The sequence below is a fragment of the Papio anubis genome, chromosome 4 (assembly GCF_008728515.1).
Source record: "Papio anubis isolate 15944 chromosome 4, Panubis1.0, whole genome shotgun sequence".
Taxonomy (NCBI): domain Eukaryota; kingdom Metazoa; phylum Chordata; class Mammalia; order Primates; family Cercopithecidae; genus Papio; species Papio anubis.
This window is the reverse complement of record NC_044979.1, coordinates 4,144,721-4,157,780: the sequence shown is the minus strand read 5'-3', so window position 1 is coordinate 4,157,780 and position 13,060 is coordinate 4,144,721. Positions and strand designations below refer to the sequence as shown.

Here is a 13,060-nt window from a genome sequence, read left to right as displayed (position 1 = left end):
TGGGGCAATGCCCACCCTAGAGTGAGAAGCCAAAGAAAAGCAGCCTCCCCCACTCACCACAGCAGCCCCACCGGCTGGCATCTTCTCTCCCTGAGCTCCGGGTCCCCTGTGACTGTTGACACATCCCAAGTGTGCATGTTAAACTCCTCTGCCTGTGTTCCCACAGGAGGAAATGGGCCTGGCCAAAACCCTCTGTAGGAAGGGAAGCTAAAGGGATCTGTGAGTGTACCTTTTGGGCCAATTTGAAGTGCCACTCTTGTTGCTTCTAGACCCAAATCTAGAAATTGAGATGGTAAGGCCAAGGTAGGAGGATTGCTTGAGCCCAAGAGTTCCAGACCAGGCTGGGCAATGTGACAAAACCCTGTCTATAAAAAAAACTCAAAACCCAAAAAACCCACAAAAATTAGGTGGGTGTGGTGGTGTATGCCTGTAGTCCCAGCTCCTCGGAAGGCTAAAGTCAGAGGATTGCTTGAGCCCGGGAGGTCAAGGCTACGGTGAGCCTTGATGGTGCCACTGCACACCAGCCTGGGCAACAGAGCGAGACCTTGTCTCAAGGAAGAAGAAGAAGAAAAAGAAGGAGGAGGAGAAGGAGGAAGAGGAAATAATTAATGTGGTACATGCTTGAACATCCCAATCCCTACAGTGCCAGAGGGGATCCTCCCAGCTGGGGAGGAGCTCCAGGTGGAAGGCTGCAAGTGGGACAAGCTGCGCTGCCACTTGCCCCTGGGGGCTGGGGCACACATTAGGATCCAGCAGAAGCCTCCCTGCCCTCTCATGTCCATATTTCCCACTGTATAGATGCTGCCCTGCAGGTCAAGAGACAGAAGCTCCTTCTAAAAGAACCCAGTTGTGATGTTATCATACTTCTATCAACAGGGGTGGCTGATACTTACCCACACATGAAGTTTCCCAGGACTGTGTGTGCATATCCACTGCTTTTGAGCCTTCTAGCCCTTAAGAAAAACTTCTGTGCCTCTCACACCCACCTCCAAAAAGGAAGCCCAGTGCTCTGTAGGGGGATTCTTTGAACTGGAGACAGAAATATGCCCTCTTGGGCATTCTACTTGGTTCTTTATATTGTCTAACTCATAAACCAGCACCTCTAAGTGGGGTCCAATCCAGTGAGTGGCATAGGAAGCTGTCCAGTGAGCTGTGGCACTCCTCCATACCTTTGGGTCTGCACAACTCTAATGTCCTCTTTAGTGAGATACGAGTTGCGTGACTGCTGGTCTTGCTGATCGAATTCTCTGGGGAAGGGAGGCAGTCTCCACTCAGAGGCACACATTGACACTTTGGATTCATTGATTTCCTGACATAGCTACTAAGTGCACCCCTCTTTAAAAGGGGGGCAGCCATTAGCCTTCTACTGAGCTCTTATGAAAGCTGAACATCTGATGCACGAATCCTTGTGACTCTCGAGCTGATGTACCCATTATGCCAATGTTGGTGGGTGGGTCAACTTGGACTCGGTCTCTGGCAAGGGCATTGCCCAGCAGTCCTTGCTGGTCATAAGGGGAGGGTATGTTTGAAGACACAACCAGCATGCCCCTAGCGTCACCTCAGTTTTGCATGAAAGGATGGCAGCTACCCCTTTGAAAGTGTGCAGTGTTGGGTCAATGTGGCTCAGCCATTGTCCCCCCCAGCTGACCTAGTCAGCAAATAGAGGCTACCCAGGGATAGCCATGACCTTGGAGGCTGAGGACCTTGCAGCTGGGAAGACCCTGGGATTCCTGACAGTGCAGGCTGCCTGCTGCCTGCATCCCTTGCAGTGGGCAGTCAGTCCTCTCTTGAAGCAGGTTCTGCAGCTGCATCTACCACAGCGAGGGGTTGGGCTGCTATGGAACCTGGGTGCTGACTGAGGCATCAAACGCCCATTAGGAATAGGTAAATATGAGACCCTTATGAAAGCTCTCTGCTCAGCTGAGTTCCTGATGGAAGCCCTATCTGGAGGGCCCCTGTGTAATTCCACTTCTGCTGCCCATGCAGGACGTGTTCTTGGTTCTCTCTACGTGACAAATCACGTTTCCTATAGGGCCTACCCTACTGTAGCTTCATAAACATTGATGGCAAAGGAAGTAGAATTCATGCAAAAAATCCTTTTATGTGTTTTTAAAAGGAAAACAAACCATTACATGAGAAATCTGGAGTTCTACTGTGAATCAGGAATTATGAAATCTGCCACTTCACTAAACAATGCTTTTGACTGCAAGTATCAACATGCAAACTTTCACTTAAAAAGTGGGGAAAATATAGGATCTCTGAATGCAAATTTGAGAGGTAAAGCGGGCCTCAGACATGAGAATCATGGTTCAGTTTGTTCCATCCATGAAAACAGAGTACAGTCAGTCCCCTCTTTGAGAAAAAAGCATGGATCAGAAACATGACTCCCTCTCTGAAGGAGGGAACCACCTTCTAGTCAAGGGGAAGCAAGGAAGGAAGCCGCCCAGCCTTACAGTTATTCAGAGCTTGTGTTTATGCTAACACAAGAGGCTAACTCCACAACCTAGTGAACAAAATAAAACTTTGGCAGGCCCACCACTCAGTCTGCAGCAGAGAGCTCGAGACATATGTGATGTGTCTTGGATCTAGTCCGTCCCACGGACAGTTTTTCTGGTATCCTCCATATGACAAAAATACTTGAGTGCTGTGTTAGCTTCCTATGGCTGCCATAACAAATTGCAATAAACTTGGTGGCTTTAAAACACACCTGGATTACCTGACAGTTCTGGAGGCCAACACAGGCCTCATTAGATTAAAATGGAGGTTTCTGTAGGACGTGTTCTTGGTTTTCTCCTGATGCAGGCAGCAGGCAGCCTGCACTGTCAGGAATCCCAGGGTCTTCCCAGCTGCAAGTTCCTCAGCCTCCAAGGTCATGGCTATCCCTGGATAGCCTCTATTTGCTGGCTAGGTCAGCTGGGGGGGACAATGGCTGAGCCATATTGACTCAAAGACTGCATGCCTTTCTGGAGGCTCTAGGGGAGAATCTGTCCCCATGACATTTTTAGGGTCTAGAGGCTGCCCACATTCCTTGACTGGTGCCCTTCCTCCGTCTTCCAAGCCAGTAGCGCTGCCTCCCTCTGCCTTTGTCCACAGTCACACCCTGTGTAGCTCTCATCTCCTCCCTCGTCCACTGTTTGTTTGTTTTTGAGACAGAATCTCACTCTGTTGCCCCAGCTGGAGTGCAGTGACACAATCATGGCTCACTGTAGTCTTGACTTCCCAGGCTCAGGCAATCCTCCTACCTCAGCCTCCCCAGTAGCTGGGACTAGAGGCATGCACCACCATGCTCAGCTAATTTTTGTATTTTTTTGTAGACATGGGTTTCACCATATTGCCCAGGCTGGTCTCGAACTCCTGAGCTCAAGCAATTCACCTGCCTCGGCCTCCCAACTCCTGAACTCAAGCAATTCACCTGCCTCGGCCTCCCAAAGTGCTAGGATGACAGCATAAGTCACTGTGTCCTGCCCCACTTGTAAGGATCCATGTATTACATTGGGCCCATCCAGATAACCCACGATTATCTCCCTATGTGCATATTGGCAACCTCCATTCCCCTTCACCTGTAACACAATCCCGAATTCTGGAGATTAGGTCCTGGACATCTTTGGGAGGCCATGATTCTGCCTGCCTCATTTTACCCATTCAAATGTCATCTTCAGTCATGAGGACATCAAGGTTTGTAAGACATGTTTTCAGTCATTGTGAAAAGTCACAGCCCAAGCTCAGATTCTCCAAGAGTGCTGGCTTCCAGTCCAGATGTAATTGAACAGGACACAAATTTACCAAGCCTTCCGCATCCCCTCCACCTCCATCCCTTCTTCAAGCTAAACCTTTTCATTCTCTGAGGTTGAGTCGCAGTGGCCTCTGGGGTTTTGAAGCAGTGGGAGTTCTGCTGTCTTCCCCACACTGGAGTTAGGAAGCCTCTGTTCTTCACGAAGCCTGGAATGCCCAGAGAGCTTTGTTCTTTCACATGTTCTCCGCCTCTGCTGAATCCGACACTGCTTCCCTTTGAGGTGCCAAGGGGGCTGCAGCATCGCTGAAGTCCCCTCAACAGCGACTTGAAGAAGAAAAGAAGGACAATCTCTTTCAGAAGTGAGAAAACTCTCCCCAGTTCTCTTCTCACTGGTCAGCAGACTTCCCCTGACTGGCCAGATGGGGTCACATGGCCATTCACCGTCAAAGAAATGTGATTGCTATGCTTGGCTTGATAATTGTCTCAGACCCTGAGACAAGGGCTTGGCTGCCATATGCTTTTTTTTTTTTTTTTTTTGGATGCAGAGTCTTGGTCTGCTGCCCAGGCTGGAGTGCAGTGGTGCAATCTCGACTCACTGCAACCTCCACCTCCCAGGTTCAAGTGATTCTCCTGCCTCAGCCTCCCAAGTAGCTGGGACTACAGGCATGTGCCACCAAGCCCAGCTAGTTTTTTGTATTTTTAGTAGAGACAGGGTTTTGCCATGTTGGACAGACTGGTTTTGAACTCCTGAGCTCAGGAGATCCACCTGCCTCAACCTCTCAAAGTGCTGGGATTACAGGCATGAGCCACAGCACCTGGCCTCTATGTGTTTTTGGGAAGCGATCCCAGGAAGGAAGATTGAGGGAGGGAGGCAGACCTATTGCAGGGTGCACTCAGGAGCACGTTGCCCATGTGAGCAGCTGGGTGTCTCCCTGGGGACCCTCTGAGGAACTGTGTAGAATATGGCTCAGAACCAACCTGCCAAGGCACATGGAATACGGGCTATTTATCCATAACTCTGTACCCTTAAGGGCATTTAATCCTTATCACTTCCAGGGCAGGCTAAGCAAACTGTCCCCCACCCCACCTCACCCCAGTGTGATAAAAATAGGCAGAGCCACAGACAGAGGCAGGACTTAGACAGGGAAGCTGCTAGTGTGCATGTGGGCTGTCCACTATAGCATGGGGTGGACTCAAGGTGGCTGAGAGGACATGGGGCAGGGCACCAGCCTCACTGACGACAGGACCTCCCTGACTACAGCGTGGGTAGAGAGGACAGCTTAGCCTCAGGCCAAACAAACCCACCTAGGATTGGTGTCTCCTCCTGGCACTGCTTCCGGGAAACACTTCAGAGTTTCAAAGTTGTGTTAGTAAGCGTCCATGCAGTGAGAACATGGGACTTAACATGTGGCTTAGTGGGCACATAGACCAGTCAGCCTGAAGGCTGACTGATTGAATTTGGAAATCAACAAGGTAATTCACTGCGGGAGGAAATGCTGGCCAGAGCGTTCCCAGCAACTGTGTGTGATGGGCAGGGCCAGAGGCCCCCCACCCACGAAGGCGTGGTCATGCAGTGTTACAGGGACCCTCCTCCCCTTGGCTCATAATCACTCTGCCCTGACAGCAGCTGGGCGCTGGGCCCAGGTTTATCCCTCGGGAGGAAGAAGACCAGGTAGGCGGAGACTTCACTCCTCTGGGGCTGCTCCAAAGAATGGTGACTCTGACCTTGGAGGACATACGAAGACTTGGGGCTGGAGGAAAACTTCCCAAAAAGGCTTGGATTGGCAATAGGAGCCTGACTTCTGCTTGTTTATACAAATAGAAATAAAAGTCATTTTTAAAACATCCCCTGCAGTTTCACCCAAAGTCAACTATTAGTGGACTTGAAGAGGGCAGGAGGTGAAGCATGTGTGTAGGAATTCCACTCACAGCCCCCAGCCCAGAGTTTTCCTGAAGTCCAGGCTGAGTCGAATGTGAAGGGACAATCGACTAAGGGGCTCTCCGTTCACAGGGAAGCCAGCTTCTCTTCCTGGGGTGATTTCAGTGTGTCCTTACTAGGCTGAAGACCAATATCCCAGGTGAGCTGCTTTCAAACTCATTGAACCACGAGACCCGAGGACTAAGCTCTGATTTTTTTATCTTGCCCAAATTCTAACGGGTCTGGGGAGTCATGCGCTACAAACCGTACGTTCTCATCAGATGGGTTTTATTTAATCGTGTGTATCGTGACTTACTTTCCAATCTGACTCTGGCATAACAAAGGAAAAAAATCAAAACGTTTTGCCACAAAACATGTTTCTCTGCCATATCTTAAAATTGCCCTGCAAAGTCTCTTGTGGGAAAAATCCACATTCTATAGAGAATCCCCTCCCCTCTTTGTTTTCCCTCCTTTCTTTCCAGATCCTGGAGATAATCAACTAAGAGACAGGTACCCTTTTAGGTTCAATAAGAAACATTTTACAACCTGCTGTCTCTGAAGTCTGCTATCTGAAAGATTCGTCTGCACAATACAACTTGGTCTCCACAATCCTTTATCTTAACCTGAACATTCCTTTCCATGGATCCCAGGTCTTCAGATAAACTCAACCAATTGTCAACCAGAAAATAATTAAATTTACCTATAGCTTGGAAGCTCCCCACTGCTTTGAGTTGGCCTGCCTTTCTGAACCAAACCAATGTATTTCTTTTCTTTTCTTTTCTTTGCCAAATGTCCCACATTTATTTACATATGAAATGTGTTTCATATAGTTATGATGGATGGAGTGTATATAACACCTGACAGTAGCAAGACCTTTCGAGGAACCGAACGTTGACTACAGTATACCATGCAAATCTCTATATATACACAAAATAATTCCTTTTCTTAAAAAAAAAGTACAAAACATGTTCAGGGATAAATACAAAATATAAAATGTGAAATAAAACACAAAACAAAACCAAAAAATAGAACTCTCTCAGAGGACTGTAAACGGAAGGGACCGAAGAGTACTTCTGCTGCATTTTAATAAAGCAGAACTACGGACGTTAAATATACTTCTTGAAATGGCTGAACTAAACCCGGGTGGCTCAGTGCTTAAGGGAACCGCCAATTGCAACACACAGGCGGCTGCACCGATAAGTCGGTGGTTGACGTTGTGCCTCCCAAAAAACAAGTACCAGAATGTCAGGCCTCTGAGCCCAAGCTAAGCCATCATATCCCCTGTGACCTGCATGTACACATCCAGACGACCTGAAGCAACTGAAGATCCACAAAAGAAGTGAAAATAGCCTTAACTGATGACATTCTACCATCGTGATTTGTTCCTGCCCCACCCTAACTGATACGATGTATTCTCCCCCGCCTTTAAGAAGGTACTTTGTAATATTCTCCCCCCGCCCTTGAGAAGGTACTTGGTTCGCCTATCCCAAACCTGTAAGAACTAATGATAATCCCACCACCCTTTGCTGACTCTCTTTTCGGACTCAGCCCGCCTGCACCCAGGTGAAACCAACAGCCTTGTTGCTCACACAAAGTCTGTTTGCTGGTCTCCTCACACGGACGCGCGTGACACAACGTTTGGCAGCAGCACAACGAACAGGAAACGCCAACTCTTTTGACAGCAAAGGGTTAAGTCAACTGATTGTATTTTTTCTGTCAAGAGCCAGAGAAATACTTGATGTTCTTAGTTGCGTTTCTGTAATAGTTAATAAATGACATGACAAAAACCTGACTATATAAATCTATTGGTCTAACTACGTATTTGTAACTTTCATAGTAGTCCAGCCATTTTGTTACTTTCCCGCCTTGCGCTCTTAAAGCCAGCCTTGCAGATCTGCCCAGAAAACCAGCCTCATGTTTTTTTCCTTTAGAATAGCCTTCCCCATTCCTCAAAATGGAATTGAGGAAATCAGCATTCCTTAGTAGATTCCTGGCTTCAGTTTTTATCCAGGACTGGGAAAGGAGCGACCTGCAAGGATGCTTTACACACCCTTTGGCGTGACCTGAAGGCAAAGCTGCACCCACACTGGAGTGCCGTTGTCTCAAACTCACTCCCTCAGGGCAGGCATATCCAGGAAGTGCTAAGACACTTAAAAGTTCCTAGTGTTTCTGAGACCCACAATTACTTAGGATTTATGTAGTGAATTCTAAAAATTGAAAACACTAAAAAAGCATTATTTTAGCCTGTCTTTAGTTAACCCATTCAAAATCCAAACATACAAAATGGTTTATTTGAATTCAGAACTGCCCCTGTTACTAAGAACTCTGTTTTAAAGAAACAGTACCAAAAGAAAAATTCTAACCCAAAACAACTAAAATCATTTTCCACTAAATACTGAGAGTATAAAAAGTTATTCATTTAAATATATACAAACTCTTTGAAACTCAAATACTGTTTTAATTAATACTTATTGAGGATATATATGATGAGGTGAAGAAGGAAGGTATGTTGAAAGAGAATATATTGCAACAGCCTACACAGTACTGTTAACTCTATTATACTGCAAACTTTTTGTAACAAAAATGTCTTTTTTATTCCAATGTGGACAGGGATTTTCCTCATGGAGCGTCTGTGACTGTTTCTCGGCTGAGCTCATCCTTTTGGATTGATGAATCCAAAAAATACTCACATGCGTGTGTTCACATGTGAGTATTTAAGGCAGCTTCAGTTTCAAAAGTTTTTGTGCACACTTTGCATTTCTGTCTGACACGGCGCCATTGGGGGATTCATCCTCGTGGCTGGGTTTGTTCTCCTGTTGGTTATTGTCCCCAGTCCCATTTTGCTTGGACACTGGCTGAGGTTCCTTTAACCTGTGTACGATGAAGAGATGCCTGGACAGAGAGACGTGAGACGTGTAGTAGAGGCCACACTCCAGCACTGGTAGGAAGAACCATCCGATTTGTGCTGAGGGATGTGTTCGTGGAACTGCAGCAGGTTTTCGGTGGTGAAGCCACACACGACACACCTGTGAACCTGCAAAACATTGATTTTCAGCTTTTTCAGTGGTTGAGTGATTGCTCCTCGGGGAGGCCTGAACTCCAGAACTGGTTCTTCCAACTTCCGCTTGGGACTGGGGACCTTGCTGTCTTCTTTTATTTCTGCTTCCTCCTCATTGGTGGCGTGTCATTTCTTTCAGGGCAGGGTCTTTCATGCCGTGCACCAGCTGGACGTGCTTCTCCAGCATCAATCATTTGGTAAAGGTATTTCTGGAGTCTGGGCCGTATGAGCAGGTGTACACTTCCCTAATGACTCTGTGTTTGATCCGGTTGTGCCGGCGCAGGCTGTGGGACGAGCTGAAAGGCTTGTCACGCTGGCGGCAGGGGTGTTTCTTCACTTGCTTCCCGTGCTCCTTCCTCGCGTGGGATACGTACACATCTCTCTGCATGAACAGGCGGTCACACTCCCAACACGTCCACCCAGGCCTGGCCACTTTCTTGGTTTCCATTGATTTTTTTTCACAGGAGATGGAGATTTCTTTTCCAATTTCTCTTTCCCATACACGGATTTGGTGTCCTCTCTGTTCTGATTTGCTGAATTTTGAGTTGCAGGCTTAATGCTCAAAGGCAAGTTTATACCCAAGTTTGGAGGCCCTTCAATACTTTTCAATGTTCCGTGCGCAGACTTGATATGGTCCATCAGAAGTTGCCTCTGTGCATATAAAAGAGAACAGTCTGGACACTTGAAAACAGACACCTTCTGGTTTTCAATGTGTTGGTCAAAGTGGTGATACAGCAAGGTTTGCAGGGTGAACACGGTGTCGCACATGGAACACTTACATATTATTTTTGGTTCTTCTATCTTGATGCCAGGATGCTGTGTGTAGGTGTGGGAATGTGTGCTTGGGGCAGACTTAAACGCCATTGGACAAACAGGACACTTATCGAAGACTTCACAGTGAGAACCTTGAATGTGAGACTTCAGAGCAGCCCCATCAGAGTACACAACATTGCAATGCACACATCGAAAACCAACGCTTCTCGTGTAGTGCAGACAGTTCTTGGTGACGTGGGTCTGGAAGTGCGCAGACCTGCTGATGGCCCTGCACTCAGGGCAAGTGTAGGGAGATTTGTGCTGATGGATTCTCTGGTGTGATGCGTAACTGCACTGGTTAGGAAGCAGCATCTGGCAGATGGTGCGAGTCTTTTGTCCACTCGTATCCGCAGCCTGCTGGAAATGTGTAGCCAGTGACGTCTCGTCCGGGAAGACTTCATTACACTCCAAACGTTTTAGACTATGTCACACAGTTTGGAGGGGTCTTCATCTAGGGGCATGGCTGCGATGATGGGAGTGCTTGAAGGAGCCAGTATGACTGTCCCAGTTATGCCAGACTGAATTTTTGCGACAGTGTGTGTGCCGGCTCCCACAGGGCTCTGAAGAGTGGAAGTTGAAGTGGAAGTATTGCTTGATGGAGAAACTGTCATTTGATCTGCTGGGACTGGCTTTAAAATTAAGTGAGAGCATTGCATTACCACCCCTTTCTCCTTATGCCCACGGGCATAGGAAAGGAGGCTGCATTTGTTGTAAAAAATGAGGTTCTTTGTACAATGGTTGCACGTTACTTTGATGCACACGATCCATCTGTCGCAGCTCTGGGTCAGACTCTTTTCTTTTCTTTTCTTTTCTTTTTTTTGAGACAGAGTCTTGCCTTGTCACCCGGGCTGGAGTGCAGTGGCGGGATCTCGGCTCACTGCAAGCTCCGCCTCCCGGGTTCATGCCATTCTCCTGCCTCAGCCTCCCGAGTAGCTGGGACTACAGGAGATATATATATATATATATATTTTAGTAGAGACGGGTTTCACCATGTTAACCAGGATGATCTCAATCTCCTGACCTCATGATCCACCTGCCTTGGTCTCCCAAAGTGCTGGTGCACAGGAGTCCCCACACTCCAAGCACTTGTACCCATGCATCGGTAACGTGATCCCTGCATTGGCAGGAGGACTGAGGTTTGGGATGTAAACAGGGACTGGATTGACACTGCTTGGCACCTTGTTGAAAGCTTCCACCACAGAACTCTGCAAGGATGACACCACCTGGACTTGAGACACCTTTTCGGGGTGGGGGGGGGTTTTCGAGGTTGCTGCATTGATTATTACCTGTTTTATTTGTTGCTGAGGTTTGGTTAGCACTAGGCAGAGTTCAGAGGTGGCCTGGGCACCCTGAGGCAAAAGGTTAAGGTTGGCAAGGTGCACAGTCTTTGGCAGGAGTTTGGCATTGGCCAGGCTGGATGCTGGCACCACGACAATTTGCTGCTGGATGGCATTGTTGGCTTTAATGATGGCACTGATGGCACTCTGGACAGAGGCAGCAGATATGAGTGTGGCTTTCACCGTGGTGGTGTTAGTAAGCTTCAAATTAATGACTTGGGATCCTGCTGTCTTCACAGAAGACACTGGGAGGAAAGTAGTAGCCACAGGCTTGATTGTGACCTGTTTTGGGGGTGAGCTCTGCAGGGGAAACTGCATTGGTCATGACCACGGACTGAGGAGGTGCCTTGGGGAGAGAGGAAAGGATGGCGGCTGATGCTGGAGATGACAGAAGGGATGTCACAGAGGCCATCACGGATGCTGTCTGCTCAGAAGGTTTCTTCCTAGAGTCAAGATCCACTTCTGGCAGTACCCTGGTCACTGTTCTCTTGATTTCCCCAGAAGATGTCTTAATGGTTTTTATGCGGACTTTGGGGATTGCTGGTGTGGACCCTGCGGGAGAGGACGGGGATCCCTTGCTGCTGTTCTCCCTTGAGATGCTTCTGGAACTATTCGGTGGCTTTGGGGATGGTTTTTTGGTCCCGTCGATCAGATTCTGGGATTCAGGAGACTTGCTGGCGGCTCTCGGACTGTCGTTTACTTCTTTTGGTAACAGGGAGGATTCCCTCGAATTGGCCACTGGTTCTTTGCAGGAGTCTGAAGCCGCCTTTTTAGCACTGAGAGCCGCAATAGCAGCAATACAGGATGAGAGCTTGGAGGATGACTTTGTCTTTGTGGTGCAATGCCGTGGAGGCCGGTGTCTTTCTTCTCGGAGCTCGGCTTCCCAGCCAGGACTCTGTTTTCCAGCACCTTGTCAGAGTTTTCCTTCAACTTACCCTCTGCTTTTCTGACTTTAAAAGGTTCATAAACACTCAGGTTTATAGAATTGGCTTTGGCTTCTCTCTTAACAATTTTGTTTTTCTCTATATTGCCTGACGTAGAGAGTCCAGTTTTGCTGGAGTTTTCCCCTCCGAGTGCCTTCAGCTTATCGCAGTCCTGCTGGGGAGCCGACCCTGTCAACACGTTCGGCCTGAAGCTTGATCGCACGTCCTCCTTGTCAGGGGGTTCATCCACCTCCATCTTCTCATCGTCATCAAACTCTTCAGCACTGGAGATCGGGCTAAACTGGCTGAACGTCGTGTCTTTCAGAGTCACCTGGGAGGCAGGCATGTCTCCTTTCAAGGACTTCGCTCCATCTTTACTGTAACTGTCAAGAGAGGAAGCTGTGAGAAACCCATTATGTTGGCCATCGCTGGTGGTTGTAACCATCTCTCTCCTGCCCTCCGAGGAGTCGATGTTCCAAATATTCTTGAAGATCATGCTGACATCCAGGTTGGAAAATGATGGTGTGTGGGAGTCATCCTCTCCGTGAGCGTTCTGCCTCATGTGGCTGTCGTGGTCATCGTGTCCATTCTCAATAGCTGCTTTAGGATCAGCCATATCTGGGATGTCAAATGCTGCCAGGGGGTCATCAAAGTCTGGGGTCTTCCTACCCCATGGTCATGAATTTGAGGAGATGTTCTTGTGAACCTTGACCTTTTGAAAAGAGCTTAGATTACTGTCACACGGCTGCATTCTCAGCAAACGGGAAAGGGTTAAAAGCAGCCCCAGTCAACAGGCCTTTTGGCCTTCATAATAGTCAGAAGCATCCCCAACACCCTTTAGTAGCTTCTAAAAGAAAAAGCACAAAACAGAACATACCCCCTTCCCGGGGTTGGCCTTCGCGGCAGTCAAGCCTGGGCGTTTGGGCCGCAGCTGGGATGACCTTTGTTCAGTGTAGCGCTGCCCAGGGCTGCTGCTGTGGCTACTGCTGCTGTCAACGGAGCGGCGGCGGTGGCGGCGGGGGCTTCCATGTGACAGGCCTGTCATCTGCGACCCCACTGCCGGGGTCTGTGTGTGCGTGTGCGGTGGAGCGGCCTCGCCGCTGCCTCCCAAACCAATGCATTTCTTAAATGTATTTGACCGATGTCTCCTGCCTCCCTAAAATCTATAAAACCAAGCTGTACCCCGACCGCCTCGGGCACATGTTCTCAGGACCTCCTGGGGGCTGTGTCACGGGCCATGGTCACTCATATTTGGCTCAGAATAAATCTCTTCAAATA

The 13,060-nt window shown here is 48.4% G+C and overlaps 1 pseudogene; it reads right to left on the bottom strand.

Annotated features, from left to right (window-relative positions):
• Positions 1-8,015: 8,015 nt before the first annotated feature.
• LOC101017696 lies at positions 8,016-12,827 on the bottom strand (annotated as a pseudogene).
• Positions 12,828-13,060: the final 233 nt, after the last annotated feature.